This window comes from Topomyia yanbarensis, chromosome 2 (genome assembly GCF_030247195.1).
Source record: "Topomyia yanbarensis strain Yona2022 chromosome 2, ASM3024719v1, whole genome shotgun sequence".
NCBI classification, from domain to species: Eukaryota; Metazoa; Arthropoda; class Insecta; order Diptera; family Culicidae; genus Topomyia; species Topomyia yanbarensis.
In genome coordinates this window covers 118056562-118072279 of record NC_080671.1, presented here as the reverse complement: position 1 = coordinate 118072279, position 15718 = coordinate 118056562, and the positions used below count along the sequence as shown (strand labels likewise).

Below are 15718 nucleotides of genomic sequence, written 5' to 3'. Positions count from 1 at the left end.
ATTCGCACTAGTTTTTCACATACACATATTGTGGTTCTGATGAAGAATGATGTTCATAATGCCTTTGATGGGTATTGAACTGAACTTTTCCCTTTGAATCGTAATGATCATCATTCATATTTTTCCATTTTTAAAAAAAAATTTTAGGGTGGCGACAACCGACCACATTTTTCAATATGGTAAACAGTTATCATTTTACTAAATTGTTAATAACTTTTTTTAAGTTGACAAATGAAATTAAATTCTCCGATAAGTTATTAGCTAAGGCCTTTAGCTTTCTATTGGTATGCTTATTCCCATATATTGTTTAATTGGAGTAATGTTGTGAGCCAAAAACAAAAGTGTTCCGACAACCGATCACATTCCCCTACATAAATAATGCATCTTTACACTTATTGTAATGATTAAATAAAACACGTATAGTGTAAAATATAGCTAACCCTTAAATACATAACACTGTTTTAAAAACAACATTGCGAAAAACATCTCAAAATTATCACAGTAATGTATTGAAGCTATGAGACAATTTTCACAATATTAAAAAAAAATGATTTACGCCTTTGAGGGTCAATATGACTCCTATGTTTGGAAATGAAGTCAAATGTGATATAAATTGATACAAAAAAATATCTTTTGCACATTTCTAAAAGACTTGTTATGACCAACAAAAATGTTGCCAAAATCGGAGTGTGCCAAAAAGGGAGCATGCCAAAAACGTAACGTGCCAAAAACGGAATCTTACTGTATCTAAATCCATACCATATATGTATGACCGTCTGCGATTTACGGTTCAATGAACACACGGTGTCAATATACCGTATAACACATTCACAACGAGACTTCGTTCGAAATCGATAACAAAATGTCTTTTGTTCTCGTCTCGGGAGCGTCTGGCATTTGCTTCAAGGCCAACCGCTTCCAGTCCGTCTAGCAACAATAATGTGAAGGTACACAACACAAAGAGGGGATTAAGGGAGAGGCCTACTTTAGAAACTTTTGCAAAAATCGAATTGCGGCAACTAGATAATCTAGCTATAAATATCAAATCAATCTCGAAGAAGACACGATCAAAAAATGTACTGCTTTTTAATGTAAAAAAATGATTGTGAACAAAATATGTATATGAACACCTGAAACATCAGAAGAACCATTCTTGGAGAGTTAGATGAACAATTACAGCTGACGTAGCCAATTTTCACACGTTAAACTTGGGTAATATACATTTTTCGACATTTCTTAGGATTTATAAACGATTTGACGCGACGTATTAAAGGCGCATTTCCAATGAAACTTGCAATATCCCGGTCAAACCATTCGGAATTTGATTCGGAATCCCGAATGGAGTCAGTATGGATTCCAACTCAACAATGCAACAATCGCTTCTGAAACCGATTGAGTCGGAATCGGTTGTTGCATTTGAGTTGGAATCCATACTGACTCCATGCAGAAATCCGAACCGGTTCCGGAATGAGTTTAACTGGGATAGAGCGCAACGCACGGACGAAATTGGTCATGATAAGCTGACCGACTCTGACGAAAAAATCCGTACAGCGTGCGAACTGCTTGGCTGAGCGTGGTGAACGATTACGCTTCGTTGCGGTATGATGCACGGATTTTTGAGTTGGTCAGCTTATATGGGAAATACCACTCACTGAGCCACCCTGGTCGTTTTCGTGTTTTGTTTCGTATTAGCTTGACAGATAACAAAATGGACAATTTTCAAAAAAAAAAAAACAATAAACAATAAATATATTTTTTTGGAGTTTCATTACTTTCAAGCAAAATTACGAGCTGCATTTTTCCGACAATTAGAATCTCCACACGTAGAAAACATCGTATAAATTAACGTCTACTGACCATGACATATACAAATATCAAAAATGGCATAGTTTTACATTTGATGTTCATCTTGCATGACATCGAATTTCGCAAATCACCTAATTTTACTACGCATATATTATTTATTTCAACTATTTTAATTAAACGAAACACGGTTATATCTCGTCATTTTGTGAATTAAGGTGTTGATAATTTGTGTGTAGCTTGGCATTATGTCAACGATAAAATTCCTGTTTTGGCGTGTACAGTAACGAGTTGCTTCACAACAATAACCCCTAACTTAATAATTTTGGGAAGTTTTTTTTTAACTTGAAGTGTTATAGTAGTTTGCTAAATGTGTGTACAAATATACTAAAATTTTTAAAAAAGCTTGAGCTTGAGCTTCCTATCCTAATAAAAATCGCGGAAAACAGCTTCTTTTTTGCCTCCTAAAACAGGCGACCCCCTTAATCTTTGCAATCCGCAGGTCAACGCAAAGGTACGAAAATAAATAGCACATAAGTGCTGTTATCCGACGGCGCTGAACAATATCCAATCATATTTGTATGGTTATTTTTCGTGGAATCCACTTCACATGTATTCTATTGAGCCGCATAGATTTGCTCAATTATTGCCACATTTATTTATCGTACTCCTGTCTGGTATCATGGTGATGAGGAAATCCGAACAAAAACATCAAAATTACAGAAAATCTTTTTTTTTTTGTCAGAAACAAATTGGATTCTTCATTTGATTTCAGTTTATGAATGCAAAATGTCGCATTGATTTTGTTTTGATAATTTTGCGTTTCATAAGGGACTTTTTTGTTTTTATTTTCTTGAGAAAACAGCAATCTGATTATTAATTTTGTTATCAACTAGAAACTTTTATATCTCATCGATTTTTTTAATTTGTGCTCTCAAATAGTACGAGTTGATTGGCATCTCCGGGTCGGTTCACGTCTCTACATGCCTCGATATTAGCAACAGTTGCGGGTAGACCAGCTTTACAGAAAGGTCGGCTAGTGAGATAGCAACGGCAGGTTACTAAACTAATTAATAACACAAAGTCGGAGAAGATCGGTATGTCGTTGTCTAGAGTAATTTCAATGCCGCTGAATTGAGTTATCATGGAAAACGAATCAATTTAATATGAATGACGAAATATTCTAGAACCCCAACTTCTCGTATTCTGACAAAAGTCGAAAAGGCCGAATGAATTCCTGAGCTTTTTTTCACTTTAGAAAAACAGCAAAATATGTATGGTTTGCAGCATATCGAAAAAAACTTTTTAGGAATGCGAATTTTTTTTATAAAATGATCCAAAACTCCAATTTACCGTAAGTTTCAAGTAACGAAAATATTTTCATTGAAATGCTTAGAATTTTTCCTTTAAAAAAAAGTAAAACTTGTATTTTTCGAGAGCTATTTCAAAAATTTAATATAGTTTTTCCTTATATTTTCCCAAGGTGGCAATGTTTCAAAAACTTCAAGCGAAGCAGGCGGGACTAAAATTATCCAAATGATGTGCAATTTGGTATCTGAGTCACATTATAATGAGGGGGATATGCTCCGAAAACAAAAAAAATTTTTTTTTTGCGATACCATTATGGTTGTAGATGACACTCCCAGTTTGCTTGCGACACCCCGGATGGAGAGGTTGGGGTTCCGCTTAACACAGATGGTCATTCTTTTCGTCGTGTTTTCTGCCTCTGGCTTTCGATTTCCCCTGATTTAATCCTCCTGACTATTGACAAATGTTTACCGAAATATTTTATTACGCTGGTGACAGTTTATTTGGCTACATTTAACCCATTCATGCTCATGTTGTTTGTGGACAACAACGTTTTTAAACAGCTATAACTTTTGATTGAGGCGAGATTTGCTCACAAAAACAAGTAAGGCTCATTAATGTGATTATTACCTTTAATTTGAGTATTAACAGTTACAAGGATCAGCTCTAGAACTGAAGTTATTGCAATTAGTGTGATTAGATTCCGATGGAGCAGTGCTGCCAGGAACAGTTTGCGTTAACGACGAAAAATGAATTTTTCATATATTTTTGTTATGGTGCAATATTATTGAAAACTGATAAAACTTACCAATTTAGACTGTAGACGGAAACTTTAAGTATGTCGTTTGGGATGATTTGTTTTTCTTTTCATATTTCGCAAATAAAAATTTAAATCGATATTTATCAAATTCGCAAAAAATCCATCGCATTCAGTGTTCTGGAATATGCAATCTCCTTTAAAACAATGAACATTTTCTCCAGGATGATATTTACAAGGGCTGTACCTACTTTAATAGTACTATTATTTACTACAAAGAAAATCTGAAACTGAACCATTCCTGAACCTATCCTTCGGTCATTACTTGACTTGAAATTATTTTCCCCAGTCGATCGAGTGTAGTGTGCTGATTACTCTTTGTTCATAACCACAATTTTAAATGTGTTTCAAATGAAGCAACAAAAAGAACGACAGTATATTTCAGTTTCAAAGTTCGAAACAAAACTGTTTGAAATAATGAATCAAAACGCTATGCTGGGGATATGATCGCATCCGTTCCAAATCCACTTTGAGTCTCCTACATAAAATCTCACGCTGCTGAATATACCCTAAGGAATTTGATCGGTATAAAACACTAACGCTTGCAAACCTGTGATGAAAATAAAAACCACAAGTAACGCATTGCTCTTGGTCACGTCTCAAATACAACTCAATTTCCTCATCCACCAAAAATCTCCTACTAACCCCGCATTTAAGAAAGCACAAACCCAGTTGAGTCCGCCCGTGCTTTAGAAATACCTTAGTGATGAAAATGCATCACGTATATCTGAAATATGAAACGTGTGTATCGATAGGTATGTATATCGCACCCTGTAGTGTGTAGAACTCAATTAACCCATTCATACCCATGTTGTTTGTGGACAACAACGTTTTTAAACAGCTATAACTTTTGATTGGGATGATATTTACTCACAGAAACAAGCAAGGCTCATTAATGTGATTATTGCCTTTCATTTGAGTATTAACAGTTACAAGGATCAGCTCTAGAACTGAAGTTATTGCAATTAGTCTGATTGGATTCTGATGGAGAAGTGCCGCCAGGAGCAGTTTACGTTGACGACGGAAAATGATTTTTTCATATATCTTCGTTATGGTGCAATATTATTGAAAACTGATAAACCTTATCAATTTAGACTGTCGTTGGCTACGTTTTCAACATAATTTGACTATTGTAATTATTCTAGGAGAATTGTATTGAGCATTAGAAGGTAAAAATTGAGTAGCTTCTAGCACGGCCATGGTAGCACGTATCTTTATGAAAATAGGCTTTTCGTGTTTCTTGACCCCACCGTTATCAAGGAAAAATAGTTTTGAAACGCTACATGCACTAGAAAAAAGTTGGGCATGAAAGGGTTAAGTTAAATATCTAGACGCCAGTATCTTAAATAATAAGTTGTAAATTGCTCAATACATTGTCATGCATATGTTAGCCTCTATTTCGACTCTCTCTGATTGAAACGAGTGTTTCAATTTTATTACCTCTATTCATTGAAGAATTAAAAAAAAAACTTGAACATCATCGCACAACTTTTCCCAGAGTCGCCAACTTTTGCACACAATCAGCCTTTATTCTGCAGCGCCTTTTATGGCTTTCGGGCAGTAAAAAATTTACTTCCCCCGTTAACTAACAACAATCAACCCATCGGATCCATCACTTCAACAACAATGATAAAACTCGTAAAAGCTGCAGCAAATTTTGTTATGTAGGAATTCAATAATTTTTTGATCGAATTTTGTTCTGCTAGTTTCCGCTCAACCGGTCCGCCTTTCACTATGTATCCTACGTGTTCCCCGAAGCAACTGCCAAGATTGACGCTCTATGGCAATAAAGCCATTCAACCGTTGCTGGGACGGTGTGTAACCGTCCGATGCGGTTGAAGGAGAAGCGAGAGGTGGGGTAGGGGATCGAACGAAGTGATTTGGTAAAGTTACTCACTGCAGCAGCAGGACGAAAGCAAAGACGACGCTTCGGAGCACCTCGGACGGGATGGTGGTGGTGGTGGTAGATCGCGGCCGATCGGGGAAGGGCAAAACTTGCTGGAAAAGTTGACGACGAGGAACGATTTCGCAAGTACCGAACTGAAAGGATTATGATGAAAAATTTATGACCAACGGTTGCTGCCGGCAGCGTCATACCGATTTGTGGTTGGGAAATTGTTGATGCCTTAGCTATCTGTCGGAAAGCCATCATCAAATTGCGAAAATAGTGATGTTTACATGCAGTTTGCAAAGATAGTTTGTTCGGATTGTACAATAGCCATACTAGGGAATCTTTTTATTGTTCCCTTGCCGGCTGTGGGTCTGAAGTATATTTTTATCTGTGAAATTCGTTTTCAGGAACCGAAATGAGCGGTTTTCCATTGTGGTTATAAGTTTCCATCTGTTGAACAATTCATCTCATTTCGACCATCAGAAACCAAATTTTTCCTTAAAGCATTTATCTAAATACAGTACTCTACACTCTAACTGATGATCTCATAGCCGTATTTCGATATGAAATTGTTTTTCTTTGATCGTTGGTCAATCTTTCAAGTCAGATGAAAGCATGCTAAAACTAATTCTGTCGAGGATAAAGCTTTATTAAATTTCTTCCAGTGTTAACTCGGCTCGGAGCTCAATCAAAATAAGTTCACCTACATAGGAGCTTTTAGGTTCAAAAGAAAATTAAATTCTGTGGCTACTTTTTGCTGCAAGTTTCAATTTTCATACATGGACTTTTAATGATTTTTTCTGGAAGACATACGAGGGTTGCTACATATATAAGTAGAGAGTCTTGCCACTGAGTGCTGCCCGCTGCAAAATGGCACTTCCACTGAGAATTTTGGCATTTGTGATGGTAAGAAACATGGTACACATGGTAGCATTGTATTGAAAATAGTGTTTCGGCTGTGAAGTAAAAGGAGACTCTCGAAAAGAAATAGAATTAAATATTGAAATTTTTCGTGCAATGATTAACTATGACTTTCAATACGGATTATCACTACAAGAGTACATTAAGTACATTTGAATGCGTCAGAGCTTTTACTCCAAACCTATACAACAAGACAGAATGAAACAAAACTTTGCCCAAAAAATTGCTGAAGATAAAAATAATTATGACCTTTTTAGTTAGTACCTAGTGTTGCTAAAATGTCGAGCAACCAAGCATGTGAGCATTCATTCATCCTGCGGTATCTGCTAACTACAAAGGAGTGACAGTGGGTACTAGATGCTAGAAATGCGAACGAACGATGAAGCTGGAACTGTTGAAAACAGCGTAGATTCTTTGCTCCCGAATGTTTATCACATGAAAACGGTTTAATTAAAAAAAAAATATTGGGGAAGCGTATTTGAGGTAACTCATATTAGGAATTTGCTCGAATGTTAGAAGAGCGTTATTAAAATAAAATTACGATTATCGGAAATAATCGTATTTTTATTTTAATAACTACAGATTGTCCGACTACCTCGAGTTGCAACTCTGTTATTGATCGAGACTAGCTGACATTGCACAGAAAATCAATAGATGATCACGCCTGGAAGTAACAAATTATCATTCAATGTACAACTCTTGAAAATCCAAAGTTACTTGTTAAATAATGCCAGCGCCAGTCAGGCTTGTATGTAGATCGCAGCAGAAAAAAAGAAAAGGAGTGTTAGTCCGACACATGTTATTACTAGAGGGCATAAATACTATTACGCACTACTCATGTGTCAGAGTAGGAAAAATATTAAGAGTAAGGATAGGTATTCGAATCGAATTCTGAACTTCCCGCGTGAATCAAGATTTCAGAAGTTTTTGGGCGTCCGGTCACCAGGAGACTCATAAGGTGCCTATTAATACGTTTTAGGAATATTATAACGACGAATAGTAAAAAAATGTCTAGCAATAAACTTAATTCAAATGTTTTCGAAAAAAATGGAAATGGTAAACCACTGAGTAAGCCCCTGAGCCTCAGGTAGGCTGGAGCTAAAAGCATCGGTTTTAACGAAAATATGAAATAATTTTGAGCGGCCCAAAATATAAATAACCTATAAGTGAAACCATACTTTTCATGACAGACATACTAGCAATTTCACGCACTTATCGTTTATTTTTGTTCTAACTACTACAATTAAAGGTTAATTTCGAATATATTGGAATAAAGATAAAAAAAATTACTAATTTATTTCATAAAATTGTCTAAAAGAGATGCAGGAAATAAAGAACAGGATTCAATTTTAGGAAATTCTTACGACATGGGAGCAGGAACCCAGTGGATCAATTCTTTGCTTCTGCCGCCGCATGCCACTAGGCAGGGTTTATCTGGAGTAAAATACTATTGATCAGAGTCGAAAAAAATCAAAATGACGAAAGACCGACGCTACTTTCCATATAATCAGAACCGAAAATGAAATATTGGTCTAAGACAAAGCATGCGGGAGGGCGTAGCGTAGTTGGAAAATCGATTGCCTTAAACGCAGCGCACCTGGGCTCGAGTCCCGACCCCACACATATGGTTAGAAACTTTTCATAAGAGATTTTCCTAACTCGAAGAGGCGAATGACTTTAAGGTTAAAACCTCTATAATCGAAATAAAAAAAATGGTTTAAGACAAAGCATGCGGGTAAATTCAAAAGATAGCGTTTTCATTATTTCCTCCGCACATTCGTTTTGGTTTTGAGATTGAGAATGATATTGGTTCCTTCGATATTGAACTTTGTGCTGGGAAAACGAAAATACGCTAGTAATAATATGTATTTTTCGTTGCTCGATTCTGTGGATTTATGAGCTAGCGATAGTATTGGAAGACTGAAGCATGATAGTTGTGCATATTTCCGTGTTTACAGTCTTTTAGTTGAGCATCTGCTCAACTAAAAGACTGAAAGCCATTTCATTTTATGAAAAAATGAGAAGCAAAAATTGTTGAGATTGTCATGGGAAAACGAAAGTCGCTACTTCTGCTACTTGTTTACGTAAAATCAAGAGAGGAGGGGACTGGGTCTTTATTGTTTTTTTGTATGTTTTTAGTAACGAAGAAGGCAACGGGAAGACGGCGGTGATTCTTTTTAGTTTCATCGTTCATTGAATACATATGAAATTATTTGGCCTTGATAATGATATCAACCTCTTAGTGAACACCTCTATGATTATCCGATGTCCAACACACGACAAATGATTATCCAAGTATTTAATGTATTGTGGGGAAATGATGTCAAAATAGAATTGTTTGACTTCATTTTTACTTTTTAACGACATTAAATTGGCTAGAGATTGCTGGGTAGGGAAAGTTATGAAAAATTAGACGCATAGTACTCAAGTGCGACCAAGGATGTTAAATATACAGATCGGAAAATAAGAAGTGGCAGGGTCATTATAAACAGGCTTAAAATCTTACGGACTAATCGTTTGTCTTCTGCTGGCTGGAGTCAAGCTAAGGTAGCTTTACTACGAATCGCTCAAGTCTATCAACATGTCTCCCGACAAAGACAGATTTGTCCCTCTTTACCATGAGAATCGACAGACCATGTCACTTCTAGTTCTCCGATCTGTATATTTCACATCCTTGCTCTCTCTTGAGTACTATGGCTCAAAATTTTCATAACTTTCCCTACTGGATTACTTTAAGAGGATTCGAGTGATTAAAAAGTTGAAGGAAACTTTCTCTCCGCATAGTGCAATTGAAGCATCGGAGTGGTACCGTTTATCAGCAACTGCACTTTCCGAACAACTTAAGGTCATTCGGAAAATGTTTTTTCCGGTTCAGATGATCATTTGGCCTAAAAACTGAATACTATCCGCTGGACTGTTAGCAAATCCATCTTCGAAAATACTTCAAATGGTACTTAGAAAATAAACAATCGAACCAAAGCCCCAAACAACCAACAGTGGTCAAAATCCGAGCCGGTATGCTGTACGACCAGGTGCTGATGAAGCTCAGTGGATGTGTTTTGATCGTCGATGAATCATACGCGAAAACCAATTTTAAACAAATCTTTCTCGTGGAAAGTGTCCTAGCAGATTCAAGTTTATTTTCACGAAAAGGAATTCTAATTTGGCAATGGATTTGTTTAATTAGTTATGGAATTTACATTTCGGCTTTGTCTCATCAGAATCTGACACTAACTTAGTGCAGGACTAAGCTATATTAATATGGTATGTTTTAAACCTATATCCTAAAAATACGCCAAGTCGTTTCATACGACAAACCAAGCTATTGAGAACGGCGTCGACTCGATTCTTCACGATCACACTCGGCCACTTCCTCTGTGATATCTTCACTGCGCGCGACTTCTAACTTTTCGATTATATGGAGAATAGTGAGCTCAGTTGGCCGATTGCGCTGCCCATAGTACGGTCGAAGCGCACGAAACACAATCCTCACAGAGTGCTGATTTTCGTATTACATGACAGTTTGCTGTTAGCACCCGTTAACTACAATAAAATTCCCTGTTAAAAAAATCTCATGTTGAATCGCCCTGCATTTCTCTGACAAAACATCAAATCTAGTACTCATTTTATTCCCAACACGAAATTTCAACCCCTCGGAGAGTTTACACATATCACACTGATAACAGAAATAGTTTTCGATTTGGTGTCAGAGGGAAAATTTTCTGTTTTTGATCTTTTAAACCTAAAAACGACTAAAACGATATCAACCTGATTAATCCCGCAACAACATACCATCAAGTTAAAATTTTCTTGAGGAAAACTTTTTTTATGACTCTTTGGACTTCGAACAGTTTTTTAATTGTCGAATTTTTCAAACCAACTGAACTGAACAAAATGAAAAAATTGCTAGGGGTTTAGTGTTTCTACTAAATCGCTGTAAAGAAATATACAAACTTTAGTTTAAGCTGTGAAGTCACGCTCCACTTTTTTAAAAAAAAATTCACAGCGGCTTCCAAAATTTTTTTTTCGTTTTGGTTTCGGGGGGGCCCTATGGCTGCCTACGTCCACGCCGGTGCACGCCAAACTTTCGGTCTTGTTCTATTATTTTCGCAAAGATTTCTTAAAGTATATACAGCAGAATAAAATGTGGATCGAATTTAATGAACTTCAAATTCAACAACATCAAAAAAATAGTTCAAACAATCATGCTCTTACCCGAGACCATTATGCCTTACATATATTATGCCTTACGCCAATTATGTCTAATCTCTTTATGACTAACGTCCATTATGCCTAACGTTCGTATGCCAATCGACCGTATGTCCAATGGGGTACACCCTAATAGCATCTTCATTATCATTGATGCGTTAGGCGAACTAGGCTTCGATTTCGCATTGTTTCAGTAGATGATCAGAAGTTTTGTTTATTTACATGATCACTGGAACCATTACAACTTGAAGGTGCCAATTTTTGCATTTTAAATTTCTTAAAGCTAGGGGATTCCAATGTGTGATTTATAAACCTACATTTAAAAACTAAGGAACAATTTTAAACTATCTTAAACTAGGAATGTTCAGTTCAATATACTTGGGGACTAATAATTCAGCCTGGAATATTAATACTATAAATACCGGTGCACGCCCAGACAATGTGTTCGATATTGTGATAGCCGTCACCACAGGCACAGACACCACTATCCACGAGCCCATGCCAAATGCCAAAATGCCAAAATCGATTATTTCGCCGTCTATTACAGCGAAGCATTTCTTTACAGTAGCGTTAGTGGTGCGCATGATATATTCGCAACCGATGAACCAATTTATGGATTTTTTAATAGTTCTTTCTTGTTTTAATAACGATCCCTTGCAAGTAGAGATTAGTTACGAAAATCGGACTGATTTCTTTAAAAAATCGATTAGTTTTAGTTACACAAATAGAGATGGTTTGTAAAGATATCGTGATGCTTAACGCAAACGCTATTTAAAATAGAAAAAAAAATTCCCGGAGGTCTGCAGAAATATTTGGTCCGTTCATCGAATACATATTTCGTCCAATGTGATTTACTGGAATTGTTATACACTCAGTTTTTTACGCGATTTTCTTTGCGCGGGTTTTACGAGGTTTTTTACGCAGATTCCGCATAAAAACCCGCAATTATTGAAAAATCCGCGTAAAAAACCGCGTTAATTCGAAAATCCGCGTAAAACTACCCTTAGCAAAAGACAATTTTTGAGTTTTTTTGCGCGGGTTTAGCTAAAATATTCTAAGTCCTTCGGAAAGATGGTAGAAACAGGTCTGGAAGACTCCTTACGGCCCGCAGCTCAACAATATGGGTATTTTCGGAATGGTCTTGACAAGTACGTGCCAGAAATTAAATTTTAACGCCATTTTGAAATCCAAGATGGCGACTTCCGGCCTTAAAGAAATTCTCTACAACTTAATCAATATGGGTATTTTCGGAATAGTCTTGACGAGTAAGAGACAAAGGTGACGATGTTTGATGTCATTTTGAAAATTTAGGTGGCGAAATTTCCGCATAAAAAATCTGGGCGATCATTCAAAACTTCCTCGAATATAATATCTAATCATAAACCAGCAAAATGCAAAATATTTTTATGTGTTCATACAGAAGAGTGCGATGATATTGGAAGTGAGAAGAGAAAGCGAAGGATGTGGTGTGAGTCGGGGGTTTGAATTGATTCAAATTGAACACATTTCTAAATTCAAGTAAATTCAACTGTTTAATTAAAACTATAATTGTACCACAACTTCATCTTCCAAAAATACCCATATTGATTGGATTATAGAGAATGTGTCTAACTCGGAAGGCGCCATATTTGATTTTAACATAGCGTCAAACATTGACCTTTGTCTATACCCTATACCGCCCCCCTCTTTATTATTGTGCACCCAAAACTCGGCCGTAATACTTTTACGGTAATAAAAAAATGCTCTAATAGCAAGACGTTTAATACTAAAACGGTCGCAACAAAAGATTCCCCAAACGGGAATACCAACACATTCATATCTTCTCTGCATCGCACTCATGTTTCATCAATTCTTCTACAATAAATATTAACGCGTTGGATTGTCTGAAAGTGTGTAGCACTTCACTTGTCATTGTATTGCGCATCAATCGAAGCAAACACAATGCAAATAAAGACGAGATTCGATTTTCTCTACACGACGCACAGTGGCTGAAAACAGCGTTTTGAGGTACTTAATTCATTGGAATCAAAACTGTCCATATTAGCTCCATAACTGTCCATATCACATAAAGGGCGAACACGAAATTATTGCGATACCGAAAATGTCATGCTAATTTTCTTATAATGTTTAAAATCAAACCAAAATTTTAGGGTAGTTTTATACATATATTTTCATCAAAAATCAAAAGAAAAGTTAATCGATGGAGCCGTGAGTGTAAAATTGAACGCATTTTCGCTTGATGTCCTCCATCCAAGTCTTTACAGTGTTATCCGGTACCAGTTTTTCAGTTTTTTTCCATTTTCTTAACATGTCCTTCTCGTCTTTGACTGTCTTCTTGCTCTTCCGAAGTTCCCGCTTCATCATTGCCCAGTACTGCTCCACTGGGCGCAGCTCCGGACAGTTTGGCGGATGCATGTTCTTTGGAACAAAATGGACAGAATTGGCCTCATACCACTCCAGAACACTTTTAGAATAGTGGCATGATGCCAAATCTGGCCAAAATAGCGGAGCTTCGTCGTGCTGCTGCAAGAACAGCAAAAGGCGCTTCTCGAGGCACTCAGATTCTCGCCATTTACTGTGCCCTTTGTCACGAAAGGCTCACTCCTCACTCCTCAGTCCGCACGAGCAGATGGCCTGCCAAATGAGATATTTGCAGGCGAACTTTGACATTTTATTCTTCTTAAATTTGTCGTCCACATAGAACTTGCTCTTGCCGGTGAAAAACTCCAACCCCGGAATATCCTTAAAATCGGCTTTTATATACGTTTCGTCACCCATCACACAGCAGCCATATTTTGTCAGCATCTTCTCGTAGAGCTTCCGTGCTCATGTTTTAGACGTCGATTGTTGCCACTCATCGCGGTTTTGGAAGTTCTGTACCTTGTATGTATGTAGTCCAGCTCTCTTCTTTGCATTCTGGACGTAGCTCTGCGACATGCCAAATCACGGCTTGAGACGTTGGAATTTGCTTTAATCATCCGCTTCACCTTTCCCTCCGTCTTTTTGTTCTCCGGTCCTGGTTTTCTTCCAGCTCCTTTGCCGTGGTCCAACGTCAACCGCTCCTGGAACCGCTTCAACACTCTGGAGACGATTGAATGGTGAATGTTCAACATTTTTCCCAACTGCCGGGGCGACAGGTCAGGAAATTCCAGGTGTTTGGAAAGAATTTGTTCTCTCGACTCGCGTTGGTTCACCTCCATTTTCGTTGAATCGAAAAACACGACTTCGAGTTTGACAGCATGTAAACAATACACATCAATGAGAAAGTGTGCAAAATTTGGTTGATTTTTACCCAATGGTTAAAAAGTTATGCCCTGTCGAATGTGTCGCAATAATTTTGTGTTCGCCCTTTGTTCTACAATGTTTGTGTGTGTGTAAAAAGCGCCATCTATTGGCAATATTTTTTTTTTAAATTTATCATAGTAGGCTACAGAAAATTTAACTTTTGAACAAAAAAGAGATAGCGCTTGGCTGTCTTCGACAAATTTGTAGAGGAGAGTATTTTTATAAATTTTGCAGAAGACATGTTGTCTCTGTCACTCACATTAATCGAGTAATGATAAATTATCTATTGTGAACTCCTTATTTTTACTTATAACTATTTTATTTCTGATTTTTTGCCTTAATAATGTTCCAAGGTATTTTTTATCATCGCTAAATACACAACTTTTCCGAACATACCAGATAGCTGTGAATGCTGTGTAAAGACTTATAACTGATTTTGATTTAATTTTTACCTGTTTTCGAACCCGTGAATCTTCACTATCGATAACAATTGTATTCATACTATCAACTATTCTGATATGACTCGGTTTCACCTATAAAACGAAAGTAGAATTGTTTGTCCATAAGCACCCGTTCAAAAGATATACACTTTTGAAAACTTTATGTCTGGCCCTCCTGAAGTAGCGTAAATGGCTCACTGAACGAGTAAGCGCTGGTGTTCAAAGACGCTTTCGCTTAATTTCCTGAGTGACGCGCACTCTGTGTATTAGCGCGTCTGCCAGAAGGTTAACACTGATATAGAATGATTTTCCAACGGGTAATATACAATTCTGTTCAGTGGAGTTTCACATTTAAAAAGAGGCACTATTTTATTGTCATGTCAAGCATAGAAATTTTACACAACTTTCATAATGAGGGACCCGTATGTGTTGAAACAAATCGATTAAGACGGTAACCCGTCTTATCCACCACTCTCTTTTAAACCCGGTGTCCTCTAAGTATAGACAGCGCCAACCAGAAATCCTTTCACAATTTTAATGTAAAATATTGTAAACCCCATGTGCTTGTTCCTGATAAAAAGATTCCAGCAATAATGGCCACATTTCTTCTCAAGCGCCTATTCCCGCACAATCTGATGTGTGCACCTTTAGTACCGAAACGATAAAAATACATAACCGAAAGCACCAAGTAAACAAACGGCAAGCTACCGACAGGAGAACAAGTCTGCTATCCTCAAAGCAGGGAATTTTGATTTAATTAAAGATAAGAATCAATCTCATTTCCATCGAAAATTATTTTCCGCTATCCTTACCAACACGCCAGATGGGACGTTCGAAATCCAGAAGGAAACGGGATCGGTGGGACTCGATGGTGTACCGCTTAAGGTTTCATTCCGTCGCAGAAAGAGAAGGTTCCTTGTTTAGGTTGACGATAAAACCAAGGATAGAATTATATTTGGCAGCTGTGTGTATCAGATAACATGTATTACTTTCAAACATTTCTATGTTAGTTCCGGATAAGTAGAGTTTTTTGGAAAAGCATTT

General features: G+C 37.0%; 1 protein-coding gene across 1 annotated transcript in view; it reads right to left on the bottom strand.

Moving 5' to 3' along the window:
* The window catches only part of LOC131679301 (fibropellin-1-like), a 489726-nt gene that overhangs the window by 35699 nt on the left and 438309 nt on the right, over positions 1-15718 (bottom strand). The gene's annotated exons all lie outside the window — the stretch shown is intronic.